Source organism: Microtus oregoni, unplaced genomic scaffold (assembly GCF_018167655.1).
Source record: "Microtus oregoni isolate MIOR12 unplaced genomic scaffold, Mior012 000023F_ref0000262, whole genome shotgun sequence".
Lineage (NCBI taxonomy): Eukaryota > Metazoa > Chordata > Mammalia > Rodentia > Cricetidae > Microtus > Microtus oregoni.
In genome coordinates, this window is record NW_024543082.1 from 2,803,733 (window position 1) to 2,831,590 (window position 27,858).

The window sequence follows — 27,858 nt, forward strand, 5'->3', positions numbered from 1 at the left end:
AGTTATATTCTGGGGGAGCTGGACTTGTGCACACATACATGGTGCTCACAAACAGCCATAAACAGCCAAGGGCACCATAAGAAATTACCCACTGCTGCTGAAGTTGTAAGAATGTACTTGACTTGACAAACCCGGGACAGCATTGCAGTGCCACAGAAGCGTATTTTAAAGCTGGGGTACTGGTGTGCAGGTCTCTAATTCCAGCACCTGAAGGCAGTGGCAGGGGCAGGAGGATCCAGCTTTCCAGGCCAGTTTGACCAACATAGGGAGTTCAAAGTCAGTCTGGGCTGCATAGAGAGCCTGTCTCAAGGGGGGGGGGGGGAGGGAGAAAAAGAAAAAAGATATAAATACATAAAATAATTAAAAAAACATTTTAGCCTGAGAGGTTAGAGATGAGACATCTAAGGTCTATGAATGAGGAATGGTATAATATTTAAATGATAACCCACAGTAAGAAATACAAGGCACATATCAGTTAATACATATGTGTATGAATATGTGTATATGTAAAACAAAATTCACAGCCAGAACATTTTTTTTTAAGATTTGTTTATTTATTATGTGTACAGCATTCCTTCCATGTGTGCCTGCATGCCAGAAGGGGGCGCCAGGTCTCATTATAGATGGTTGTGAGCCACCATGTGGTTGCTGGGAATTGAACTCAGGACCTCCGGAAGAGCAGCCAGTGCTCTTAAGCACTGAGCCATCTCTCCAGCCCCAGAACCTTCTTTACCAAGGTGGATTCTCTTGAATAGTATGTATTCTTCTTTTAAAAGAGTTATTGTATTTTATATGTACATGCATGCAGGCATTGGATCCCTTGGGGCTGGAGTTACAGACAGTTGGGAGCTGCCATGTGGGTGTTGGAGATGACACCAAGGTCATCTGGAAGAGCTGCCAGTACTCTCTCTGTAACTGCTGAGCCATTCCTCTAGCACCACCCCCCTTTTTTAAAAACAGAGTCTCATTATGTGTAGGCCTGGCTTACTATGTAGACCAGGCCTTGAATGCAGAGATCCACCTGCCTCTGCTTCTTGAGTGCTGTGATGAAAGGCATGTGCCAGTATGCACAGTCCAGATATTATCTAAAAGGGAAAATACTTCCCCCTCCCCCCACCAAAGAAAGCAAAGCTAACTTAAGGGATTTGGGGTAAGAACTTAATTATCATCCATGAAATGAGTTTCATGAGTTTCTAAAGAATCACAACCTGTACTTTTAAGAGTAGAGGGGGTCAATTCATGAGTTGGGTGTATTACATTTTAAAGTAGGAAGAGTTAGCTTGGGTTAGGTAGAATATGAGTGACCTGAAAGCTAAGTAAGTAGTTTGTATTGGTGTGTTAGTGTTGTGCTTTGTAAGCACATAGAACCTGGGTTGTTGTCTTTACACATTTTATAATTGTAGAGCAATGGTTCTCAACCTGTGGGATCATGACTCCTTGGGTGGTATATTAGATATTTACATTAAAATTCATAACTAATAGTTGCAAATCACAGTTATGAAGTAGCAACGAAATAAGTTTTTGCTTCCACCATAACATGAGGAACTGATTAAAGGGTCATAACATTAGGAAGGTTGAGAACCACTGTTGTAGAGAATTATTTCCTTTCCTGATCCTCTGTTCTTTATTATCAGGAAATTGATAACCATTTGTACCTTTGTGACCAAGGTTGTTGTGGGGCTTTGATGATTACAATGTTAACATACATCAGTAATGTATAGCTATGGAATTTTGAGAAGAGAATTTAAGTCAAGAACTATATACATTAGACTTTCATCTTTTTTTTTTTCCCTTTAGTGCTAAGGATTGAAACTGGGGCTTTGCACATGCTAGCCAAATGCTTTGCTACTGAAGTTATGTCCCTCGGCTTATTTGTTCAGTCTGACATAGATGTGCCCTACAGCACTGGGGCAGTGTGGTAGTCCAGTAAGGCAGATGAGAAGACCAGTTAGGAGGCTTGTGATGAAGCCTCAGAGGGCTGGAGTTAGGTAAGAGTAGGATTAGAGATGAGGGGATGGGATGGGATTATTGTGGCGGAGAGACTGGGTGACTAGAAACATTCAAATGGCAGCAGCTGAAATTGGATTGTATTTTGGGGTAGTATAGTGGATGCATTACAACATTTTTTTTTTCACGTAGTAAGGGTTTAACCATTTTTGTATGGTTTTAAACTTGCAAACTGGGATGGATTGTGAATAGAAATAGCAATGAGTAGGATATGAGAAGGAGGGGTAGATTACAGGGTGTTTTTGATAGACTAGCAGAATTTACTTAAGAATCCTTGTGCACTTACACTGTACAAGGTTTTGTGGTAGACTATGAAAGGATGCATCTATGTTTATGAATGCACTATCCATTTTCTTGAGGAATTTATCGATAAAGTATATGCATTCGTCTATGAACAGATTATGTGGCAGTCTTGATCAGGCTTTGTGGAAGAATCGGTGTTCAGCTTAGAACGTGAAGGGTAGGTGGGACTGCATAGGCAGGATGATGAGGGTGGTGGTATGACAGTTCTGGGTGTGTTGAAGGTTTGGTGGTTTAAATCAGCTATAATTAAGGTTTGTGTTGAGGAATGAAAGGAAATAAAGCTAGAAAACAGTAGCAGGGAGAGCTTGAAATCCAGACCAAAATGGTTTAAACTATTTTATTTATTGAAGTATGTCCAGTAAGGTACTCCAATCTTAAAGGCACAGAGTAATATGCTTTAAAACTTATTTATTTACATATCCATTTATCTGGCTACCTCCTAACTTAATATATAGAAGGTTTCTAATGTTTCTTACACCCGCATTAATTCCCTGTGCGTCACCTCCAAGTAGGAAGATGTATCCTCCAAACCACAGTCATTATTCTAATCTCTGTCATAACAGAGTAGTTCTGTGTGGCTTTGAATTTCATATAAATGCAATCATACCTCTGTGTCTGTTTTCTTTTGCTTAAATTATGGCTGTTAGATTCATTTCTGTTGCATATAATGGTAGCTTATTTTTCATTCCTTCTTAGGTGTCTCCTATATTACTATTCCACAGTGTTTACCCATTCTACAGTTGTTGGACAGTTGAATAGCCTGTAATTGGGGAACTTGTAGGAGCTTTAACTTGACTTAAGGTATAGTGGGGAGCCACTGATGAAGTTTTGTTCTAACTGATGAGTGTTGAGCGGAGAAGTAAGAAGAGGGTTTAAGAATGAAGTCTTAAGACCTTTTCTTTGTGGAGACATAACTGGAAGTCATTTATAAGGCTGTGCAAAGTATGAAGTATTGAGGATGTAAGTTGGCAGTAATGGTAGTGGAATAAAGGTGATTGAGGACTGTGATATTGTTAACAGAGATAATTTAGTTACCTAGAACTGTTTCAGTGTGTTAAGACATTGGGCCAGGTGTCTGGATCACACCTGTAGGTAAAATCAGGGACTCCTTGGGCTACAAAAGGAGATTTGGGTCTAACAAAACAAAAGCAAACTAAATAGAAATATAGAGGATAGGTTATCCTCTAGCAAGAGTTAAAAGTATTGGATGTAGAGCCAAGAGGTCCAATAGAGACTTCAGAATACATGTGTGGGGTTGGTAATTGACACAACTACTATACTTGGTAGTGGGCTGATAATTTTAAGTGTTAATTGAAACAATAGCAGACGGATCAGGTTAATTAAAGCAATAGTGGAACAACTCAGTATATGGGGCTGGAGAGATGGCTAAGTGCTTGAGAGTGAGAGTCCTGGCTGCTCTTCACAGGAACCAGATTCAATTTCAAGCACCACATGGTGGTTCACAACCATCGGTTACTCCAGTCCTAGGGGATAAGTCACCCTATTTTCTCCATAACTACTGCATGCATGTGTTGTGTAGATATACATGAAGACAAAGCACCCATATACAGAAATAAATAAAAACTTTTTTTTTGTCTTTTTTTTTTTTTTCCCCCTTTCCTTTTCTTTTTTTAAGGCAGTCTCTCTACATAGCCTTGGCTGACCTGGAACTTACTCTGTAGACCAGACTGGCTTTGAACTCACAGAGATTCCCCACCTGCCTCTTGTTGTGCCATTAAAGATGTGTGCCACTACACCTGTTTTATAAGTAAGATTAAAAAAAAAAGAGAAATCAATAAATATTCAAATTTCTTAGGAACACTAGATTGTAGCAGCGGGTGGTGACTGAAAGGGTATTTTGGAGGAGCCGAGGAAGACCTCCATATGAAGAGGGAAGGGGTTTAGACAGTGTTAAGAGGGAGAGCACTAGAAAGTTCCAGAATAGAACTAGAGAAAATACCCACAATTTGGGTTAAGAGGAGTGGTCTTAACACAAGCCACGGCCATGAATCTAGTGTAAGAATGCCATGTAAAAGTCATATGCATGTGCAAACTAAGACAGGTTTGTAAGTGTCTTTGCCAAAAAGATGAGGACTTGAGTGTGGCCAGGGCTGGGTGCATAGAACTTTGGTTTTTCTCTGTGGTCTTGAAGAAAGCCACTCATCAGAATGCATGGAGGTGTACTCAGTGAGCTGGGAGAGAATGGAAGCAGTGGATGCAGGAATTGCGTTTGCTTGAAGAAGGATGAGTACCTTATTCTGAAATTGGCGGCAGGAAGTAACAGATGGACGAATTAGAAGCTGTAAAGAGGATTATAGGTACCAAAGGTGGGATCTAAGACTTCCATGGAAGGACTGGAGTGTTTGAATAGGATTAAGCATTTCAGTATGGAAGTAATTTAGATTAGTTGATGGGATAGATACTTATATTTAGAATAAATTGTGGAAGAGTTAATGTGTTTCTGCTTATTCTTTTTTGTTTTCCCCCGAGACAGGGTTTCTTTGTGTACAGTTCTGGCTGTCATGGAATTTGCTTTGTAGACCAGGCTGGCCCCGAACTCAAACAGTTTCTCACACTGGTGGAGCAGGAGAATGAACTTTAGAGAAGCTGGTTATGTATGAAAGGGCAAGTTTGAGAGAAGAGGAAGTGGTCACAGAAGTCTGGTCAGGGGGTTAGAAAAAAAAAAAAGGAAAGAAAGAAAATATCAGATTGTTTTTGAGGTACGGGATTGAGAGAAATAGACGATTTGTTAATAGTCACCAATTCTTTGACTTTCTGTATAAAATAACACTTGTAGAATCATAGCCTTTTCTATGTAATATACAGATAAACTTAGCTGAGAGATATGTGAATTAGAAAAATAAAATGAGGTAAAAGTATATCAAAGATGAGGTGAAAGGCTTGTATTTGTTAACTATAGAGCATGAACACCCTCGCTTCCCCCTTTTTTCCCTTCTTTCAGAAATTGCCAGTAGTAGTCCAAGCTGGGATTGAACTTGCTGTCTGTTTAAGGATGATCTTGAACTTCTGATTCTCCTGCCTCTCCCTCACAAGTGCTAGGATTACAGTACAGATATGTACCATATCTGGTGTTGTGTTGTGTTTTGTTTGTTTGTTTGTTTGTTTGGTTTTTCTAGACAGGGTTTCTCTGTTGCTTTGGAGCCTGTCCTGGGCTGGCCTCCAACTCACAGAGGTCCGCCTGCCTCGGCCTCCCGAGTCCTCCCGTATCTGGTTTTAAGTGCTGCTTGGGTCAAACCAGAGTTAGGTGCATGCTAGGGATTCACCCTAGCAACTGAGCCACATCCCTGCCAGAGTATCACCAGTGCGGTAACTGACTGGAAATGAATGAGGATGTCAGATGCTTAAAGTAAGGAGGGGAAAGAAGAGTAGCTTGCAGGAGAGCAAATGTGGAGAAGACGTGCTGCCTGGAGAACACTGCTGTCTATAGCGAGATTCAGGACAAATGGGGAGTAGCAGGGTAGACAGAAGGGACATCTCGTTGAAGAACCTAAAAGGTTCCCTTAGTGAGTTATGCCTTTTCTCTCATTTTCAGTCTTTTTTCTTTGTTTTCCGGATAAGAGCCAGTCTTATGTTTCCTTAGGCTGGCCCCAAACTGCTACCCTTCTGTTAGAACCCTTCTCTACCCAGCAGCTGAGACTATGCATTCACACCTCACTTACTTCATATGCTGTCTTAGTTTTAGGAGTTATTTTTCTTCCCATTAGTTACCAATGTATAGACGTCTCCCCCACACAATTCTAAATATGTTTTCTTGCGTTATTTCTAGTTTTATTTTTTTACAATTTTGTACATGTATATTCTAGTCTTACTTATCTATTGAAGAGCTAAAGACATTGACTTGGTAATCTCAAAGACAAAATATAGTTTAAATGGAAACTTTGCCACCTAAAAAGAGCCCCTTTATTTTCTTCCATATACTCGCCATCATTGATGACTTTTAAGACCCAGGCTCCGCTTCTGCTTTGCTTGCATCTCTGCTCCCAAACTTAGCCCGTCCAGTTCTGTAGTCACACTCATTTCTGCCTTTCCTTTGTACTGTCAAGGATTTGATGATTTTAAAGAAGGACTTATTAGTGTATGTGTGTGTTGCATATGGAGGTCAGAGTGTAGCCTTGTGAAGCCACCTCTCTCCACCTTTATGTGGCTCTGGGGGATGAGTGGTTCAAATGACTTTTTAGAGAATATTTTTCAAGATTTTGAAGATTGATGTTAGGTTGAAGGCTGGGTTGGAAATATAGTGGTTGGAGACATAGCTCAGTGGTGGAGTGCTTGTCTAGAATTCCTGCCATAGGTTCGATTCTATCCCTAGTATTGCCAAATGTACTGGAAAAGGATTTTTTAAAGTGACCTTTCTGGAATAGTTTCCCAGAATACAAATGTGTTAGGCTTGGGATGATTAGCTTTGAGAGAATGAGGGACCAGACCAGAAAAATGAGTGACTGAGCAGGAGCCTATTTTAGGAGTTATTTGGTAGGAGCTGGTACAAATTATAAAAGTTAAGTGAGATTTTGAGTAGCAAAGTGGAAGTGTCCTGGAAGAGATTTAGGGAACTTGTTAGGTAAACTCAAGAATAAGTGGAAAGATGGGTTAGAGAAAAATTCTTTAAGGAAAAATACAGCTCTTATGTAAAACTAGAGTGAGGGAAGACTAAAGTGAGTAAATTAAGGGATAGAGAAGAACGGGTAAGAGGAAGGACTAAAGTTATTGAAGGGTTTCCTATTGAAGGCTGTCTGTGTTCTACCATGCGTCTGGTAACTTTTGACGGCGGACTGCAGTTTGTAGGGTTGTAGGTTCCAAGACTCCAGGAGCCTCACTTTTCACTTTAGACACCCGGGAATAGGGAGTCCTCAAGTCCTCTAGGATTTTGGAGCTCTGTACAGATCTGGGAAGCCTGGCAGAATGGAGCCGAGGCTAGCCCCCGGGCCGTGGGATCCCCGCGCTAGCGGCCCAGGCCCTTTGGCGGCGGTCAAAGAAGCCAAGGGATCTGGGAGGAGGAGCCTTTGTGCGTAGCGCGTGCGCCCGAGGCCTCTCCGTGCTGCTTCCGGATCGGCTCGGCGGGCGGAGGGGCCGATCTGCCTGCGTGCCGTGTCGTCTGTGTTGCAGTGGGGCTGCCGGGGCCAGGGGCTGCTGCTTCTCCTGCTGGCTGCTCTGTGCTTACAGCTATATGGTTTGTGAGATCAGGCTGGAACTTGGTCTGCAAGACAACTTTGTTTAAAACTTGGAGTCGGGTGGAATATGTGTGCCGCAGCCCTTATGTTGGCTGTGCTAATTAAACCTGCATGGTTAGTGGTGAGAACGCTCCTAAAACCTTTCCGAGGATTAGGCTGTGGGGCAAACTTTTGCTCTCCAGACTGCGAAGTACTTTTTACAGTGACAGAGAACGGCTGCTTGTATAATAGACTAAAGTTAGGAAATGCAAATTGAAAGCCTTCCCCCCTGACTTGTGTTTGTCTTTATTTTATATAATAATTATGACTTGTTCAGCTTCTCATATAGAACTTTGAAAAAGACTTAACTAATTTTGTGGAGAGCAATGATAAAAGTACACGTTTTTGAAATTTCAAATATGTTGATTGTTACCATAAATAAATTAAACAGAATTTTAGAGCTAATACATCTAAAAATATGTTTGCAATTGTCTTTTGGGTGTCCAAGGCAATCCTGGATTTTTTCCTGCCATTTCTGCATAGTATTATCAGCATGGTATGAGTGTAGAACCTCAACCTGAGGGAGTACTTTGTTGAGATTCCCAGTGTGCTTTGCAGCTGGGAATAGACTCTGGGTCTCTTATTCCCAGTCTGGTGACCTATCCAAGAATAGACTAATGAAACTGGCTATTTATCTGTTTGGAGGGAAATGTGGCCAAGTTGGTTTTATAGTAGCACTAAAAAACTGAGAAAATGAATGTGGCAATGTTTAATTTATTGTTGAATTGTATAATCTCAAGTGTAATTTATTTGCATGGGGTTTCTTTGACCTTTCTTTAAAAACTTAAAGGCCTTGAGAATATTCCTTAGTGTAATTCCTTTTATGGGATTTATGCTGTATTTGTATTTGATTAAATGGATCAATATAGATGCTTGTGGCATTTAACTGCGTGGAAGTGTTTTTCATGTGCACATTCTCAGTGGTTACAAGTAACCTAAATGCTTAGTCTTTTCAGAATGCCAGGGAGAAGAGGAATTGTGTTAACAGTCGTTTCCGTTTAAACCTGCTCTGGCATGGCACAGGCCTGTGATGCTAGAACTCAAAGGCTTGAAGCAGGATTACCACTTCCAGGTGAATCTGGGCTACATAGCCAGACTGTCTCAAAATAAAAATGAAAACAAAGCCTTTGGACTTTTTTTTTTATTGAGGATGCTTAACAAGGCACAGATAGAAATATTTATGAATATCTCCCACAGCTTTTAAGGATAAATGATTTTTAATTTAAAAAATTAAATTTTAATGTGTTTGGATGTTTTGCCTGAATGCATATCTGTGCCCCACATGTGTGCAGTGTCCCCAGAGGCCAGAGACAGGGGTTTCAGATCCTCTGGAACTGGAGTTACACCAGTTGTGAGCTGTCAAGTGGATGCTGTGAATTGAATCTGGGTCCTGTGGTAGAGCAGTAACTGCTTTTGACTGTGGAAGCATCTCTCCAGTCTCTCCCACAGCTTGATATGCTGTCGTTCTCATTTCCACATTAGCCATACAGGAGTATTTGCTCTGTGGAGCCCTGGCTGTCCTAGGACTTCCTGTATAGATCAGACTGGCCTCTAGTTCAGAGATCTGCCTGCCTTTGCCTTTCCAGTGCTGGAACTAAAGGTGTGTGCCACCATTTGTGGGTTATGTTTTTAATTGAGCTTCATACAAAACTAGTAGTTACAATTAGGTATTTGAATTTTGCTAGAAGATGTTCCTAGCCTTTCTTATGTCTTTCCAACTATGTCACAAAAGAAAGAGTCACCATCTTTTCCCTTTTCAAAAGGCCTAGGAACATTTACATTTTGTATATTAGTTCTCAAACCAGAGATGATTTTGGCAATGTCTGTATTTTTTGTTGTTGTTGTTGTTTTTGTTGTCTTGCTGGGAAAGTCTTCTCGTTTTGGTTGATAGATGTTAAATATGCTACAATGCACATGACAGCCTCTATAAGAAGTAAATGGTTGAGAAATTATGAAGAATAATCATCCATCCAAATGTGTGTCTGTGGAAGGTACTTAGAGTGTAATGAACTACTTGTCAGTACCATATGCATGGCTGGTCCTTCCCCAAAGCAGTCCTCAGGATCATGGGTAGAGTATAGAACACAAGATTTTGGAATTGAAAGTGTAATAAGTGTCACTTCTTTGGTTTGTAGATGATGAAATATTGGCACTTGTGCAGGGTCCCATAGAGAGAGCAGAGCTTGCCTTTTGTTATTTTATGTATGGTTTAGTTTTAATTGACTTATTTGATTGAAATTACTTTTAACCATGACTAAGGGAAAGAGTATTATCTTGATATAATTAAAGTAATCAAGTTAAAAAAACTTAAGCACTTGCATGACAAGAAGTGATCTTTTTTAGTATCCATTGAGTTACTTACTTTTTCATATTCATGTATATTTGTTGAACTTTTCAGCAAATTATAATCATTAAAATTTTCAATATTTCCTTTTAATATTTTGTTTGTGTGCCTGCATTTTCATGTAGTGCCTTTCTTGAATGCTCTCCCTTATTTTTTGAGACAAGGTCTCTCATTGAATCTGGCTAGATTGACTGACAGTGACCTCTAGGAATCTGCCTTTCCTCACTGGGGAAATTTTCCTCATGTGTGCACCATTGCACCTGGGTGCTCAGGGTCCAAACTCAGGTCCTCATGCTGCCATGGCAAGGACTGTATTTAGAGCCATCTCCCAGTCCCCTTTGAACTTGTAAACATGTTCAAAATACTTAAAAAAAAACTGTACACAATTTTAAAACAAGATCACTTAAAGTTAATTTTAACTAAGGCTAAAATTCCTCCCTTCCCTCTGTCTGTGTCCTCCCCTCCCCTCCCCCTTCTCCCCCCTCCCTCACTCCCTCCCTCCTTTTCTTTTTGATGGCTCTTATATAAAGCAGTCTCCAGCTTCTAGGTCCAGACAGTCCTGACTGTCTGTCCTTCCTCTCTTCTGAGCAGCTGGGGTTACAGATACATGCTAACATGCTGAATTTAGTAGACAAAACTCCTAATGCACAGCTAGTTATTAAAACATCTCTGAGCGTATCCATTTTTGTTCTTTTTTATGAGGATCACTGTAATAATGACTGGTGTGTTGATTCTAAATCTTGCCTTGCAGGGTCTCTTTCAGTTAATTTTAGAAAAATTTTTTTGGAATCTTCAAGAATGTAGTTGGGTAGAACATAAGTTGGATATTTAGGTGAACTATTTTCACATTTTGTAATCAGTGTACTGTTAGAGGAAGAAGTATCATTAGGGTTCTCTTAATGTTCAACCCCCCCCCCCCCGCCCCCATGTTGCTTATAAACAATTCCAACACACAAAGGAAAAAAAGGACAAAATACAAGTCATTAATTGAACTTAACCTGCTAAAAATTGTTTTGTATTAATTAATTATATGTTTTTAGTTTTTCTCTATGTAGCCCTGGCTGTCCTGACCAGAATGGCCTTGAACTCACAGAGATCCACCTGAGTTCTGGGATTAAAGGCGTGTGCCACCACTGCCTGACAGTACTTTATTTTTTAAATTAAATTATTATTGTATAAGTGTACATGATCTGTTGTATGTGTGAGGTACCATGGTGTGTGTGAGGGCAGAGGACAGCTTTGTGTAAATCAGTTCTTGCCTGGTTTCTAGGGATTGAGCTCAGGTTGTCAACTTGGCAGTGAGTGCCTTTACCTACTGAGCCAGTTCAAAAATCATCGTATAAAAACACATATATTTTACAGAATTGAAATTCATGTTAGAAAAAGAAAAAACAAGAGAAACTGTTGAGTTAATACTTTGATTTATAGGTGGAATGGCTTTCTTAAATTTTTATTAATGTAAATAGAGGAAAGCAAAGCCTAGGCTGTTGGCTGTTCTTGTTTCATTTAGACTTCCACCTTTACTGTGCTCTACCCTCTCATCTCTAAAAGACGCTGCTTACTTGTGCATGTAGTCATAGTCTTGTGCGTAGACGCGCACACGAGTACATGGATGCATATGCACAGGAGCAGAGGCTGGAAGAGCAGGCCACATCCTTGTAGTGGAGTTAATAGGTATTTGAGGCCTGTTTCATAGGTGTTGGGATCTGAACTCCAGTTCTAATGATTGTGCTGCAAACTCTGGTCCATCGTTCCTCTACCTCCCCTTTTAGTATTTTGTTTATTCACTTGTTTATTGTGTGCACACCCATGTGCCCTGGTTTATTTACCTGTTGAGGTCAAAGGACAGTTTGTGGGAGTCTGATCTCTCTTCCTACCTCGTGGGTCTCAAGGATCAAACTCTCAGGCCCTTAAAAAAAGCAAGTGAAAATTTTCTTTTATTTGCCAAGCATGCTAGTCCCACAGCTCCTGTTATTTTTAAGATAATTTTATTTTGGGAAATTATAGGAAGTGGCAAAATTAATATAGAAGGCTGTGCAACTGGGTGTAATTGGTGTACACCTTTAATTCCAGCTCTCAGGATGCAGAGGCAGGCAAATTTCTGTGAGTTCGAGACCATCCTGGTCTAAATAGCAATTTTCAGGTCATCCAGGGATACTGTCTCAAAAAAAAAAAAAAAAGGGAAGAAAGAAAAAGAAAAATGTTTGGAGACTTGCTGCTTTTGTGGGGGGCTTCAGGTCCCAAAGAGGATGTGTGGATTTGGCGGGGAATGATGGTGTGGGCACACAACACACATGATTTGAGGGTGAATTGGGATGGCTGCCAGTAGCATTTAATTGAAAAGAGACTACACTTTTTATACTGTATAGTTAGTTGCACATAGAATTAAACGGAGACAAGGGGTGTCTGAGCTGGAGTGTGACTTGAGACCAGGGGTTGAGGAAGCTTGTCTTGACCTTGACAATGCGCAAGGTGTAGGGCCACAAGTTCCTCTTCTTAGAGATAAATAGGCTGCTTTATCTAGCTTGAACCTTCTTCAAGCCCCTGAAGGGATGGAGGCCCTATTTCGAATGTCTGACCTTGAGGAAAGGACTTCCGGGGAGCAGACACTTAGTACTGTTTCTTAGTCTTACTTTGTGGGCCTGTTCTCCTTATAATGCTCCCAAAGGGAAGGTCCTGACGTCTTTGTCTTTGCCCATTATACCGTATTATTCTGGTTTCTCTGTATTTATTAACTAAACTCTTGTCCTTCATGGCCTCAGGCTCTGGGTCTGAACTGCATTTTTTCCTTGGGATCAGGTGTGTCTAGTAAATCTCTAACTTTACGGTTCTTGGTGTAATTAGGGGGACACAATGGAATTTCTGGTTCCATGGTGGTGGGATTTTTTTCCCAAAGAATTACTCTGTTAGAGAGGCTACCATTCTACACATTTTCACTCTTTCCCAAAGCCCATACAAAACTTCCCAAAGGGAAGGGCATTAATGGTGAGAAGCATTAAAAGTACAGAGGTGCTGGAGAAGGGGGTCTGCAGTGTTACAGTGCTGGAACTTGGGGAAGCAGCCATGGTTGCCACGTGGTCCATGTCAGGGTGGGTGGGGCAGAATGCTATGCTTTCTTCATCTAGACATAAGTCGCCAAACCCAGAAAATTGACATGGTACTTTATGGTTAATAAGACTACTAAATTTGTAGTTTTTATAATTCTTAGACCTACACTAATTATGTATGTATGTATAATTTTGTGCCATTTTTTTCTTATGTAGAAATTTATATAGCCACTGCAGTGGAGATAGAAAACTTGAGTTACCAGAGAGTCCTCCCCTCTCGCCACACCCTGTGATAGTCCCTGACTCCTGGCAGCCTGTTCCCTGGCTCTGTGGTTTTGCCATTTCCAGAATGCTATGTAGTGGTAAGATAATTTGTTTAACCTTTCACCTGTTGAGCTCGTTGTGTGGTGTGTATGTGTGTGCATGTACGTGCGGAGGCCAGAGGGAGGACTAACACTCTTGTTATTCTTTGTCCTGTTTCGGTGAGACAGGATCTCCTGCTGAACCCGGAGCTAGGATGTCAGACCAGCAATCCTTTCCCCACCCTCATAGGGCTGGGATTACAGAATGTGTGGTTTTTCTGTGCATTCTGGAGACGTGACTTTACAGAGCCAGTGTTCTTATCTGCTGAGCCCTCTCTCTAGTCCTGAGGGATGGTCCGAGTTCTTCATTTAAACCTAGGCTTAGTGAACATTTATATAGGAAATAGGAGGATTTTGTGTAAATAAAAGCTTTCCTTTTTTCTGAAGTAAATGTCCAAGGGTGAGATTGCCGAGTTGTGTGCTGTGTGTGGTTCCTGTGATGGCTGATAGTTTTGGACATCTTTCCATGTTTTTATTCTGCTCACACTTTAAAATTTTTTTTTGGTGAAATATCTTGTCCAGTCAGAATAATTTGCTTATTTACTATTGAGTTTTGAAATATCGCCCTTCCCCCCTCTCTCCCTCCTCCCCACCATGCCAGGGCTTCTCTGTGTATCCCAGACTGTCTTGGGGATACACCCTCCCTGTAGAGCAAGCTGACCTTGAACTCAGAGATCCTCTTGCCTTTGCCTCTCCAGTGCTAGGATTAAAGGCTATGCCACCACCTGTCCATTTAAGACTTTTGTTAGATGTGATTTGAAAATATTTTCTTTGAGTCTATGAGCAGCATAGACCGCTTTTTAAAATAATCTTAGAGACTTCATCTTAACACAGTCTCCAATTTTGATAAGGTCTGATTTATTTTAATTCATGGTACCAAGTTCAAGAGCCCCTTGCTTCAGTTTCAAGTTTTGCCTCTTTGTCATCTTCTATGAATTCTGTAGTTCTGTGATTCATATTTAAATTCACGCTTGCTTTTGAATTTGAGATGTGGTTGTATGGTTTAGAGGACACTTTTGTTTGCCCTCTAGGTGCCCAGTTCTAGCCCTATTAGTTAAAAAAGACATTTCTTTCTCAGTTGAAGTGGTTTTGCCTTTCTAAGTATCAGTTGAACGTGTTTTATTTCCTACTTTTGTGCACTCTTGATTTGTTAGCAGATCTCTGTGTCTTCCACGACTTTCAGGACCTGACTTGCCTGGGCCATAGCTGTGTGGTCTTAGAAGGCAGAGTGCTTCCTTCTACTTTATCACTGGTCAGGGTTATTGCAGCTTTTTTGAGGCCTTTGACTTTTCATATAAACTTCATCTGTCCATCCACCCACCTATCCATCCGTTTATTTTTTGGTTCTTCGAAACAGGGTTTCTCTGTGTAGCTTTGGAGTGTCCTGAAACGCACTCTGTAGATCAGGCTGGTCTTGAACTCACAGAGATGCTGCCTGCCCCTGCCTCCCAAGTGCTGGGATTAAAGGCGCATGCCACCACCGCCCGGCTTCCATATAAATATTAGAATTTCAATAATAGCTGTGAAAAATATCTTGCCACAAGCTTGACAGGAATTCAGTAAGCCTATAGTTCAGCTTGTAATACATTGCTTTGTAATGTAGACTTTTCAGTCACTGACCAGGAGCTTTATAGAAATTTAATAAGCTTATAGTTGAGTTTAGAATGAATTACTTTATTATGTAGACTTTCAGTGACCAGCGATTTCTGTTTATTTAGACCTCTCATTGTAAGCACCGTTGAGTTTTCATTAAACAAATTTGAGGTAGTTCTAATATACCATGTAATTCATCTATTTAAAAGAGCGATACGGTTTTTATTATTCCCAAGGCTATGTGTCATCACTGTAATCAATTTTAGAATATTTAGCATATAAAATATTTAGAATATTTCACTACCTTAAAAAGAAACTGCCCTTATTTCTTCTTCCTCTGAGCCTCTGGCAGTTACTAGTCTTTCTGCTTCTAAGAATTGTCAATTTTGAACATTTTATTAATTATTATTATTATTATTGTTATTATTTTTTTCAAGACAGATTCTATATATAATCCTGGTTGTCTTGGAACTCGTTGTGTAGACCAGGCTGGCCTTGAACTCAGAGACCTGCCTGCCTCTGTCTCCAGAGTGCTGGGATTGAAGGCTTGTGCTACCACAGCCCAGCTGTTTTGAACATTTTAATGGAATCAGAAATTGGATGGTTTTCTAGGTCCTGTTCAGTATACTCTTACATCAGTAGGAGCTATCAGTAGTTAATTACTTTTTAATGGATTAGTAGCCTGTGTGAACATACTACATTTTGTCTGTTAACTAATCAGCAGTTCAGTCATTTAGACTTTTTAGTTATTACGAATAATTCTGTTTTGAATATATGTGTCCATATTTTTCAGAGTAATTTTTCTCTTTGTGTATGCTATGTTTATGTGCATAATTGCATGTTAGTGGCCATATATGTATCTTGATATCTGAAATCTTCCCGATCACTCTTCTACCTTAATATTTAAGGCAGATTCTCTTAGTCAAACCAAGAGCTCATAACTAGCTTGATGTAGGACCCAGTCTCCAGTCTTCAGTTTTTGAGACCGAAATTACAGGTGAGCTGTTATGCCTATTTCCCACTCTTTTACTTATTTGTGTTGGGTTCTGGGGATCTGAACTCTGTAAGCACTTTGGCCACAGGAGGTTCCCCAGGCCACCTCCTGACTCTTTACCCCTTTTGTTTGTTGAGACAGGGTCTCACTATGTAGTCCTGATTGGTTTGACTATGTAGTTTGGGCTGGACTTGATCTCAGAGATCCACCTGCTTCCTTTGGGATTAAAGGCATGCACCACTGTACTCTGCTGAAAAGACTTTTTTTTTTTTAAATATTAAATGGAGGCTAGACAGGTTCTCCACAACTGTGCTACATCTCTAGCCCCTGATTTTGGTGTAAGCATTTGCTTTCAGTTCTTTTGTGTGTATGCCATGCAGTAGAATTGTTGAGTAGTGTACCATCTAAATATTTAATCAGTTAAGAACCTGCAACCTTTCCCAAAGAAGCTTTGCTGTTTTACATTTCCATTAGCCTGTATGCCTCTTCAGTTTTCCCACATCTTGCCAATATCACCTGAGTGCCCTCTCCTCCAGAGTAGCCCTTGCTCCTAATTTAGGATATTTTGACTCCAACTTCCCTAGTGCTGGGGGGAAAGGGTTGTACCACCATGCCAGGCTGGCAACAGCTCTTTTGATTACAGCATTCTTTGTGGGTGTGAAGTTTTATTTAATGGTGTGGTATTGTGAAATGTGTGTTTGGGCTTTATCAATTTCCTGGCATGTAACTCCTAAAATGTTTGAAATCTCTAATGAGTTTCTTTTGTATTTATTGAGTGTAGTTAGGCTTGTAATCCTCTCATTAGCTTTAGGGTGGGGACTGGTCACAGGAAAGAACTAGGTATGATTTCCCAAGGAGGGGAAGAACAGAGGTTGACAAGATTATCATTGGACATTGGTATAATAATTTATGCATACTTAGTGAGACCTCCTTTGAACCCAAAAAAATTGAGTTTGGGGAAATTCTGGATAGCTTGGAGGAGGTTCCTGGAGTATGTTGTGCTTGAAGAGGGTATGGAAGCAAGGCAATTCTTCCCATGTTCCTTGTACATATGTGTTCTTCTGATGTTCATTGGTATCTCTTGCATATCTTTTGTAGTAGGACAATGATTGTGTTTTTCTGAGTTCTGTGAGAAGCTCAAGCAAATTAATTGGAAATGTGGGGTTCATGGAAACCCTAATTTATAGCAGGGTCATCATAAGCATTAAGTTCACCAACCTGAGGGTCATAATTGGCATTTTAAGGTGAAACAGCTTATCTTCAGATTGAGTTAATTTAAAGGTCAATGTAATGCTGTGGCTGAAAACAGTTTGGGAGGAAAGGGCTTACTTCACCTTCTAACTCTCAAGTCAGGGCAGGAATATGAAAGCAGGAACTGAAGCAGAGACCATGGAGGAGTGCTGTTTACTGACTTGCTTCTCACAGCTTGCTCAGTCTGCTTTCTTACACAATCTTGGACCAGCTGCCAAGGGGGAAGCCTCCCTCCCACATCAGTCATTAATCAAGACAGTACCCTATAGGCTTGCCCACATACAGGCCAATCTTAACGAGGCATTTTATCAACTAAGATTCCCTTTTCCCAGATATGTTTAAGTTTGTGTCAAGTTGACAGAAACCAACCAACACAGATACCCAGCTAGTGTCTGCTGCAGAATCTGGAGAAATCCCTCCCATACTTCTTGGTGACAAAAGTCAGAATCTTTGTATATTCTGAATATTGTGACATGGTTTGTACATACTTCTCCCTGTAAGGGTTGTCTTCACTTTCTTGATGGTGTCTTTGAAGTTTAACACAAGATTTTTTGGTTTTAAAAATACATAAAAGCATGAAATTAACTAGAAGCAGTGTTACAAAGCAGAGCCCAGAAGCTTTTCACTTTTTAATCACTGAAATTCTAGACCCATGCAACATAACTCTTTAACTTTTACGTCCTCAGTCTCTGGCAACTTGCATGCACTCTGCCTCACTTCTGTGGTTGCTTGAGATTCCTCATGGTGGAGTCATATGCTATCTGACCTTCTGTGGATGACTTTATTTTGTATCATTTTATTCTCAAGACTTGTCCATGTTGAATCCCCCTTTTTAAGCACTGAATATTTCATTGTATGTTTATACAATACTTTCTATTTTGTGTGTGTGTACACGTGTGCTGTGCTCACACATGGAGGTCAGAGACTACTTGCAGGAATGGCCCTTCTACTACGTGGACTCCAGGAATGGAACTCAAGTTGTCAGGCTTGATGGCTGTTGCCTTTACTGCTGTCCCAGGCTGAGAACTGGCCCATATCATCCATGTTTTCCTTATTATCTCTTAGTATTCACTTGGCTTGTTTCCACATTTTAGCTATTGTGAAGAATGTTTAACTCCTTGGGAGCTGATTTTTGTTCTTTGGATAAATATCCTTAAGTAGGATTACTGTAGTGTGATTTTGTTTTGAGGAACCTCTATAAACTTTCCATAGTAGCTGTTACCATTTTGTATTCCCATTAGTAGTGCACAAGGTTTTCAATTTTTTTTCCTCTCAACATTTATTTTTATTTTTGATCATGGCCATTCTAATAGGTGTGAGGTAATAGTTGGGTGTGATTTTTTTTTTTTAAGTTAACTTTTCCTATGATTATGACTGTCAAGTGTCTTTTCATGGTTTTAAAAAGGATTTTATTCTTATATTCTTTGTATGTGTGTGGCTATGCATGTGTGAGGGCTAGAAGAGACAGTCGGATTCCCTGGAACTGGAGTTACAGTTTTGAGCTGCCCAGTGTGGGTGCTGGGGGTCTCAGCAAGCACTCCTAACTGCTGAGCCATCTCACCAGCTCCCTTTATGGTGCCACCCCACCAACCTCCACCCAAGATAAAGAGTTTTGGGTAGTCATGGTTGTCCTGGAACTCACTCTATAGACCAGGCTGGCCTAGAACTCACAGAGATCTGCCTGCTTCTGCCTCCCTAGTTTTGGGATTAAACACCGCCTGGTGTTTTAATGTGTGCTTTTGTTTGTTTGCTTGTAAACCAGGTAATGACTTGTGGAAGTGCTGTGGGACTTTCTTCTGTAGGTTAGATGTTCCCCTCATCAAATGCGGTTTGCATATCTTCTGCATTTCACAGGGTGCCTTTTCACGTGATTGTTTTTTTTCTTCTTTTTTTTTTAATATTTATTTGTTATGTATACAATATTCTGCCTGTGTGTGTATGCCTGCAGGCCAGAAGAGGGCACCAGATCTCATTACAGATAGTTGTGAGCCACTATGTGGTTGCCGGGAATTGAACTCAGGACCTTTGGAAGAGCAGGCAGTGCTCTTACCCACTGAGCCATTTCTCCAGCCCCACGTGATTGTTTTCTTTGCTCAGTAGAATCCTTTTGGTTTCATATAGTTTCACTTGTCTATTTTTTGTTTTTTTTTTGCATATGTGTTTTTGGGGTCATGTCCAAGAAACAATTGATGTGTTATAAATCTTTCCTTCTTTCTTCCTCAGGAGATTGATGGCTTCAGGTTTTCTGTGTAAGCCTCTAAGGAATGGTGGTAGTGGCAGGCACGCTGGGGTTTGAATCTAGAGCCTTGCCATAAACATGTGCTGTATCCCCCAAGCTACAGGCCTTTATGTATTTGTTGCATTGAATCTGTAGATGAGTTGGTAAAGTATTCACCTTAACCGCACTAAAGTTTCTGATCTGTAAATACCAGATACCTGTGTTGATCATTCTTAATTCCTTTCAGTCATGTTTTGTAATTTCAGTTGAAAGTATCTGTTTTGTTAACTCTGTAAGTAGGTATTTTGTAGGTACTTTATATACCTTTTGGTGGTATATTAGTGACTTCACATGTGAGATGTAATTTCAATATGTAGTCCAGGATGGCCTGTAACTTATTAATATAGGCTGGCCTTAAACTTTTGAGTCCCCCTGCCTCAGGTCCTGAGTACTAGCATTACAACAAGCCTGTGCCTGATTTATAAATGCCATTCTTGTCGTCCCCCCTCCCCCCCCGTGGTTCTTTGTTGCACAAGTCTTGTACTGCTGAACTCCATCCTTAGCTAATACAGAAATGCAACAGGGTTGTTTGTTTGTTGTTGAGATAGAGTCTGGGGTATCCTTGAACTCACTAGGTAGCCAAGGATGATCTCGAGCTTCTGATTCTCTTGCCTCTCCTCTCCAAGTGATGGAATTATAGGCATGCACCACTATGCTTAGTTTGTGTGGTGCTGGAGATCAAACCCAGGGCTTCATGCATGCAAGGCAAGGACTGTACTTACTATCTGAGCTGTGTTCCCAGTCTGATTGTTGTAGTTTTGTTGCATACACAACCTTGTTGAATTCATTAGTCCTAGTATTTTTAATGGGTTCTTTAGACATGATTTCTAGAGCATGCCACCCATAGCTGTTTACTTCCTTTACAACATTAATACTTTTTACTTAGTTTTCTTAATTGTTCTAAATTCCTCTAATAGCAACACTTTCAAGAAGTAGCAAGAGCTACTTATTTGTCTTATTTCTGATTTTAGGGAGAAACATTTACTATTTTAGCTTTAAGTATAATATTAACTGTGGCTTTCTGATAGACAGTGTTTATTTGATTGCAGTAATTTGATCAGTCTGTCCTGTTTCTAGTTTGTGTGTGTGCACACACAAAGGTACTTACTTTTATTAGAAATTTTTCATATGTGCTGTGGGAGCTCCTTCTGCTCCTTCAGCCAATAGCCTTTAAGATACCAGCCCAATTGGGCGTGGTCTCTTATACTATAAATGCAGCTGTAAGGCTTGCCCTCACTCCAGTTGTCTCCGTCATCTATTGCACATTTTGGAAGCTGCTTGATTGTACTTCCTGCCTACTCAAGTAATATTATCTCCCTTCTTGGGCCTTTGATGGGGTTTATTTCATCTTGTAACTCTCAGGTCATAACGCCATCACTGAGGGATGTCAGGGCAGGAAGTCTAGGCAGGACCTGGAGGAAGAAACTAAAACAGAAACCTTGGAGGAATGCTGCATATTGTCTTATTCCTTATGACTTGCTTGATCTGCTTTTATTAAACAACTCAGGACCACCTGCCCAGGTGACACCTTCTCCTATGGTCTGGGCCTGCACATTAATCATTAATCGAGAAGATGTCCTATAGACTCGTGTCTATGGACAGTTTAGATGGAGGCATCTTTTCAGTTGAGGTTCTTCTTCCCAAATATGCCTAGGTTTGTGTCAAGTTGACAAAAAATAACCAGAACAGCATATTACACTGATTTTTTTTTTCAGAGTTAACCAACTTTGCATTTCTGAAATGACTTCTATTTGGCTGTGGTTCACAATCCTTTTATGTGTTGGTGGTTATGGTGTACTAATATTTAGGTGAGGATTTTTTTCATGTATACTTATAAGTGATATGACTTGTTTTTCATGTGGTATGTCTGTCTTGTTTTAATTTCAATAGTACTAATGTTTTTTTTTTTTTTTTTTAATCTTTCAGTGTAGCCCTAGCTGTCCTAGAACTCACTGTGTAGGCCAGGCTGGCCTCAAAGTCACTGAACATTCCCCTCTCTGTTTTGGGAAAAATAAGTGAACATTTGGATTCAATTCTTCATTAACTATTAGGTAGAAATAACTAGTGAACCCATCTTAGCGTAGAGATTTTTGTGGCCATAGACTTTTAAAGAGCCCAGTTTTCTTTAATGTTATAGAACTATATATTATTATTTCTTCTTTTTCTTTTCTCTTTTTAACTTTTCAAGACAGTATTACTTTCTTCTTGATTGAGTTTTGGTAGCAGGGCTTAGAACCAAGGGTCAAATTTCAGAGCATAAAGCTATTTGCAATATTTCCTTATCTTTTAAATCCAGGATCTCTATTGATAATGTCATTTTATTCTTTTTTGTTTTGTATTTTTTTTTTATTTTGTTTTCCAAGAGAGGGTTTCTCTGTAGCTTTGGAGCCTGTCCTGGAACTAGCTGTTGTAGACCAGGCTGGCCTCAAACTCACAGATAGAGAGGCCTGCCTCTGCCTCCTGAGTGGTGGGATTAAAGGTGTGAGCCTCTGCCGCCTGGCATATAATGTCATTCTTAATATTCTTGTCATTCTTAATATTGCTGAGAGCCTCCTTTTTTGTTAGTTTGTTAGAGGTGTGTGCGTGGGGGTGGGGAAAATTGAGTTAGAGGTAGCTCAGGCCACCTTTTGGGGCTAAATTGCCTTTGGGTCTTGAATTTGCTATATAGTTGAGAATGATAAACTTTTGGTCCTACTGCCTCCGTCTCTGTAGTGCTGGTATTGCAGGTATGATTCTGAGAATGGAACATTGGGGTTTGTACGTGCTAGGCAAGCACTCTTTGTCTGCGTTATATCCTCAGCCAGGTTTATTTAAGTTTTCTCTATTTTCTATCTCATTGATTTCTGCTCTACTTGTTTAAAGTTCATTTTGCATTTTTACAGTTTATTTTTTATTTTTACAGTTTGCATGAGTGTTAATGCATGTGTGTGTATATAGTCATGGTCATGTTTGTGCTGTACTGGAGGTCACCCATTGGGTATCTTCTTCATTTGCTCTTAATTTTATTTTTAAACCTTTGTTACATTTGTCTTTTCCATGATTTATTTTGTTATTTTAAATTATTTACATGCATTTGTGTCTGTGTGAGGGTATGTACACATGAATGCAGATGCCTAGGAAGGCCTAGACACCCATACCTCTCAGATGGGTGCTAGGAATTAAATTTGGGTGCTCTGCTAGAGCAATATGTGCTCTTGACTTCTCAGCCGTCTTTACACCTTGCTGTTTATTTACTTACTTATTTGTGTGTGTGCGTGCACGCACATACGTACTCCACTCATGTTCCATACTGCACACGTATAGGTTAAGGACAACTTTCAAGACTCAGTTATCTGCTTCCGTCATGTGCGTCCCAGGGTTTAAACTCAGCTGCTCAGGCCTGGTGGCAAGCACTTTTACCAGGCTAGCCACCTCACTGGCCTACCACCTTATTTTTTAATTTATCTTTTTAGGCTCTTAAGGTTTTTATTAACTTGTGTGCTTGGGTGGTTTGCCTGTATGTGTTTCTGTACACCACTTGCTTCAGGGAGCCAGACAGAGGAGGGTATTTGACCTCTCTGGAACTGAAGTAGCAGATGGTTGTGGTGAGCTACTGTGTGGGTGTTGGGAATTGAACTGTGGTTCTCTGGAAGAGTAGCCTGTGCTCTTAATGTCTGCCAGCCATAAGGTTTATTTATTTTATTTAGATTTATTTCACTTGAATGAGTTTTGCCTTCAATGTGTTGTTGACGGAGGTTTTTGTCCCACCTGGTCCTACAGCCGTTCAGTCCTAAAGAAACACACAGAGGTCTACATTAATTATAAACTAGTTGGCCTATTAGCTCAGGCTTCTTGTTAATCTTACATCTTACTCGTACATCTTAAAGTAACCCATTCGTCTTGTCTGTGTTAGCCACGTGGCTTGGTACCTTTTATCAGTGAGGCATCTAGTCTTGCTTCCTCTGTGTCTGGGTGACCACTGCAGACTGAACCTTTCCTTTTCCCAGAACTGGTTGCCCCGCCTATACTTCCTGCCTGGCTACTGACCAACCAGCACTTTATTAAACCAATATAAGTGACAAATCTTTACAGGGTACAAGACCATTGTCCCACAGCAATGTATGAGTACTGTGTGTGTCTGATGTCTGAAAAAGTCAGAGGGTCTTAGATCCTGTGGAACTGAAAAGTCAGGGGGTGGGAGTTGAATTGTACAAGAGCATCATATGTCTTAACCTTTGAACCTTCTCTCCAGCCCCCTGAGGTTTATTTTTAAGTTCATTTTATATGGGTATATGCATGTGAAGGTAGGAACAGGGTGGGCAGAGGCCTCTGATTTCCTGGAGTTGAAGTCATAGGTGACTGTGAGCCATCCGAAGTGGGTGATGGGACCCAAACTCTGAGTAGTATATGCTCTTAACACCGACACATCTCTAGCTTCCCATGTTAATTTTTGAAACAGGATCTCTCAACTGATAAGGCTAGGTTGGTCAGCCAGTGAGGTCCAAGAATCCTCTAGTTTTGATTTCCTAAGTGTAGGATTATACACATACGCTACTATGCCTGGATTTTTGTTTTTGTTTTTGTTTTTGTTTTTTTTTGGGGGGGGGGGGAGACAGGGGACAGTCAGCTGTTCTGAAACTCACTCTGTAGGCCAGACTGACCTCGAACTCACAGAGATCCACCTGCCTCTGATTCCTGAGTGCTGGGACTAAAGGTGTGTAACACCTGCCCTGTGTGCCTGGCCTTTTCTGTGTGTTTTGGGAACCAAGCTTAAGTTCTTGTCCTTGTCCCAGCACTTTTCCAACTGAACTAGCTCCCCCATTTTAGTTTTTAGTGGTAGATAAATCATGTTGGTTTGAGATGTTTGTTTTTAATGTAAGCTTTTAGTGCTGTTGATTGCATGTCTGTGGGCATGTGCCATTTTACACATGTGGTGGAGGTAAGAGGACCTTTTTTTTTACCCCTCGAGACAGGGTTTCTTTGTAGTTTTGGAATTTGTCCTTGAACTAGCTCTAGTAGCCCAGGCTGGCCTCGAACTCACAGACTGCTGGAATTAAAGGCATGCCCAGCTCAGATGACCTCTTGTATGAGTTGCTTATCTCCTTCAGTCATGTGTACTTGGGGATTGAACTCAGGTTGTCAGTTTTACCTGATGAGCCATCTTGATGGCTCTGTCAGTTTCTTTCTCATTATTTTTAGTTGTCTCTCACATATTTTGATGCCTTCTGCTTTTTTCCACTATTTTTTATATTTAAATTTTTTCTTTGTGATTTATTTGATAATTTTTTTGTATGTGTGGGTAAAATTCATTAATTTTTTATAAATGTGCTTTATTTCTCTGTTTAGAGTTTTTTAATTGCCTGTTACTTATTTCTAGTCTTAGTTGGTTATAGTCAGAATTAACTCAGTTTTCAGTACATTTTTAAGGTTCACCGTGTGACAGTGCATGATGTGCTTAGGTTAATGTTTCATATGAGCTTGAGAAAAATGTGTATTCCACTGCTGTTTACTGGAGCATTAGCTAGGTCCTCTCAGTTGATTGTATTATATAGCTACATTAATGTAGCTACTCCTGTTTTAAAAACAGAGCATATGGGGCCTGAGATGGCTCAGCGCTGGTCAGGGAGTTTGCCTCCAGTTCTTATGACCTGAGTTTGCTCTTGGGAGCCCACATTGTGAAAAGAGAGGGCTGATTCCCGCATGTTGCTCCCTGATCCCCTCCCCCCACATACGCGTGGGGTGTGTGTGTGTGTGTGTGTGTGTGTGTGTGTGTGTGTGTGTGTAGGCAAACAGGCATACATATGCCACATTAGGTGTGTGAGGGTCAGAGGGTCTCCTTCCCTAATTGAATTCTGGGTATTCAGAACTCAGGTTGTCAGACTTTCTACCAGGCTTTATCCACTGCCTCTGGTTTTTATTGTTTGTTTTTGTTTTTCGAGATAGGGTTTTTCTGTGTAGCCTGGTTGTCCTGTAACTCACTCTGTAGAGCAGGCTGGTGTTGAACTCACAGAGATCCGCTTACTTCTGCCTCCTAAGTGCTGGGATTAAAGGTGTGTGCCACCATGCTTAGCTATGGTCCCTAATTTTGAATTTTTTGAAAGTGATACAGAATTATTAAAGCAGTAACAGTAAAACTTCTTTCAGCTCATCATGTGATTAGTTTTTCAGACCTATTTGCCTTAAAAGTTTTTTTTTTTTTTTTTTTTTTTTTTGATTTTTCGAGACAAGGTTTCTATGTGGTTTTGGAGCCTGTCCTGGAACTAGCCCTTGTAGACCAGGCTGGTCTCGAACTCACAGAGATCCGCCTGCCTCTGCCTCCCGAGTGCTGGGATTAAAGGCGTGCGCCACCACCGCCCGGCTTAAAAGTTCTTTTTGCTGTGTTAACAACCCCTACCATTTATTTCCTCTGTTTTATTCCTCTTTGTCCCCCGCTCCACTTTAGTTTTTGAGACAGATCTTACATATTTACTCTACCCAGCTTATTGTTGGTATTTTGAGATACCTTCTGCCTAATTAGCCTATGTTGACCTTGAATTTAGACCCTCCTGCCGCTGTGTCTTCATTTAAGAATTACAGATGTGGACAACCACATCTGGCTTCTTTTATTTTCTTGCCTTCTTGTGGATTCCTTGAACATTTCCTGGGATTCCATCATTATCTATAAGTTCTGGCGTCTGTCTTTTGTATATGCGTTAAAGCCATCTTAATTATGTTAGTCTTGTTTAACCTGGAGGGAAAGTATGTAAACCTCTCTTTCTTTTCTTTTCTTTCTTTCTTTTTTTTTTTTTTGTTTTTTTTTGAGACAGGGTTTCTCTGTAGCTTTGGAGCCTCCTGGAACTCCCTTTGTAGACCAGGCTGGCCTCGAACTCATGGAGATCCGCCTGCCTCTGCCTCCCAAGTGCTGGGATTAAAGGCGTGCGCCACCACCGCCCGGCAAACCTCTCTGTCTTTAACCTGGAGGGAAAGTATATAAACCTCGCTTTGCTTGTTTTTTACTTTCTCCAAGTTTAAATTGTCTTAAGTATTGGCTAGTTTTATCCATTGTTTCAAATCATTAAGCATTATCTATTAACTAGTGAAGGAAGGCAGTCTGTTGTGTATATGCCTTGGGATTTCCTTCTTTTGTTGTTCAATCTTTCCCATACGTTAAGGTTCAGCTTCTCCTTCCGTTTGAGATGTTTACTTTAACTAATCTTTTCAAAATATTTATTTAAAACATTTATTTCATGTGTATGAATATTTTGCCTGCATGCATGTTTGTGTACCACATGCGGGCCTGGTGCCAGCCAAGGTCTGGAGAGGTTGTCAGATGCCCTAGAAATCAAGTTAGGAATGGTTGTAAGCCACTGTGTGGGTGCTGGGACCTCTGTAAGAACACCAAATGCTTTTAACCACTGAGCTATTGTCTCTCTAGCCCTCTTCAGTCATTCATGATGAGTAGGTCTGCCAGCAGTGTGTGGTTTCAGTTTTTCATCTTTTGAGAGTTATGTATTTTTCGATTTCTAAAAGATAGTTTTACTGGGTGTAGTATTAAATCTTCATTGGCACCTCACTTCAGTTACTTGAAAAATACAGTGCCACTTATATTTTGGTCTCTGGTTTCAGGTGAGGAAAGAGTGTGTGTACAGGAGTGTAGTGCCTGCAGAGTCCAGAAAAAGGATCCCCTGTGGAGCTGCAGTTAGAAGTGGCCGTGAGCTGCCCAACGTGGGTGCTGGGGTCTTTTGAAAGAGCAGCAAGCTCTCTTAACTGCTAAGCCATTTCTCTAGCCCCCATGCCTAACTTTTAAATAAGCGTATTTCATTTTAAATGCAAAAGTTTTAGTTTTTTTTTTACTTTTCGTAGTTTTTTTTTATATTTATTTATTAAGTATACAATATTCTGTCTGTGTGTATGCCTGCAGGCCAGAAGAGGGCACCAGACCCCATTACAGATGGTTCTGAGTCACCATGTGGCTGCTGGGAATTGAACTCAGGACCTTTGGAAGAGCAGGCAATGCTCTTAACTTCTGAGCCATCTCTCCAGCCCTGTTTTTTGTTTTTTTTAAGACAGTTTTGTTATGTAGTTGAAACTCAAAAGAATTTGAGCTTCTCCTATTTTGGCTTTCCTAGTGCAGAGATGGTAGATGTGTTCCACTATACCTCATTTTGGTGGTGGTTTTATTATTATATAGCTTTGTTCATGAAGAATTGACACCTTCGGATGTGTGTGGTGCACATGTAGATGCCAGAGGTTTATACATCAAGTGTCTTAATTTTGAATCTTTAAAAAAATTGCGTACCTATTTTGGGATCCACACACACTGGTGCCTTCAGCCTTCTTGTCTGTGAAAAATGAGAAGAAGTGTGACAGTGGCAGTATGGATTGGGGACCCTTATCTGAATTACCTAAGGGCCACAAGTGTTTTGGGTGGTGTAATCTCTTTCAATTGAGAGAATATTCGTATACATGTAAGGAAATATCTTAGGGATGACA

The 27,858-nt window shown here is 40.5% G+C and overlaps 1 protein-coding gene across 7 annotated transcripts in view; it reads left to right on the forward strand.

Annotated features, from left to right (window-relative positions):
- The window catches only part of Znf148 (zinc finger protein 148), a 120,000-nt gene that overhangs the window by 9,979 nt on the left and 82,163 nt on the right, over positions 1–27,858 (forward strand). For 2 of the 7 annotated variants that reach the window (XM_041672742.1, XM_041672743.1), the window contains exon 2: positions 13,146–13,291. The exons of 4 other annotated variants lie outside the window; for them this stretch is intronic. The gene's annotated coding sequence lies outside the window, so the exon portion shown is untranslated. Of the gene's footprint in view, positions 1–13,145; positions 13,292–15,792; positions 15,882–27,858 lie in introns of all 7 variants that reach the window. One more of the 7 variants, XM_041672744.1, reaches the window with a different exon arrangement.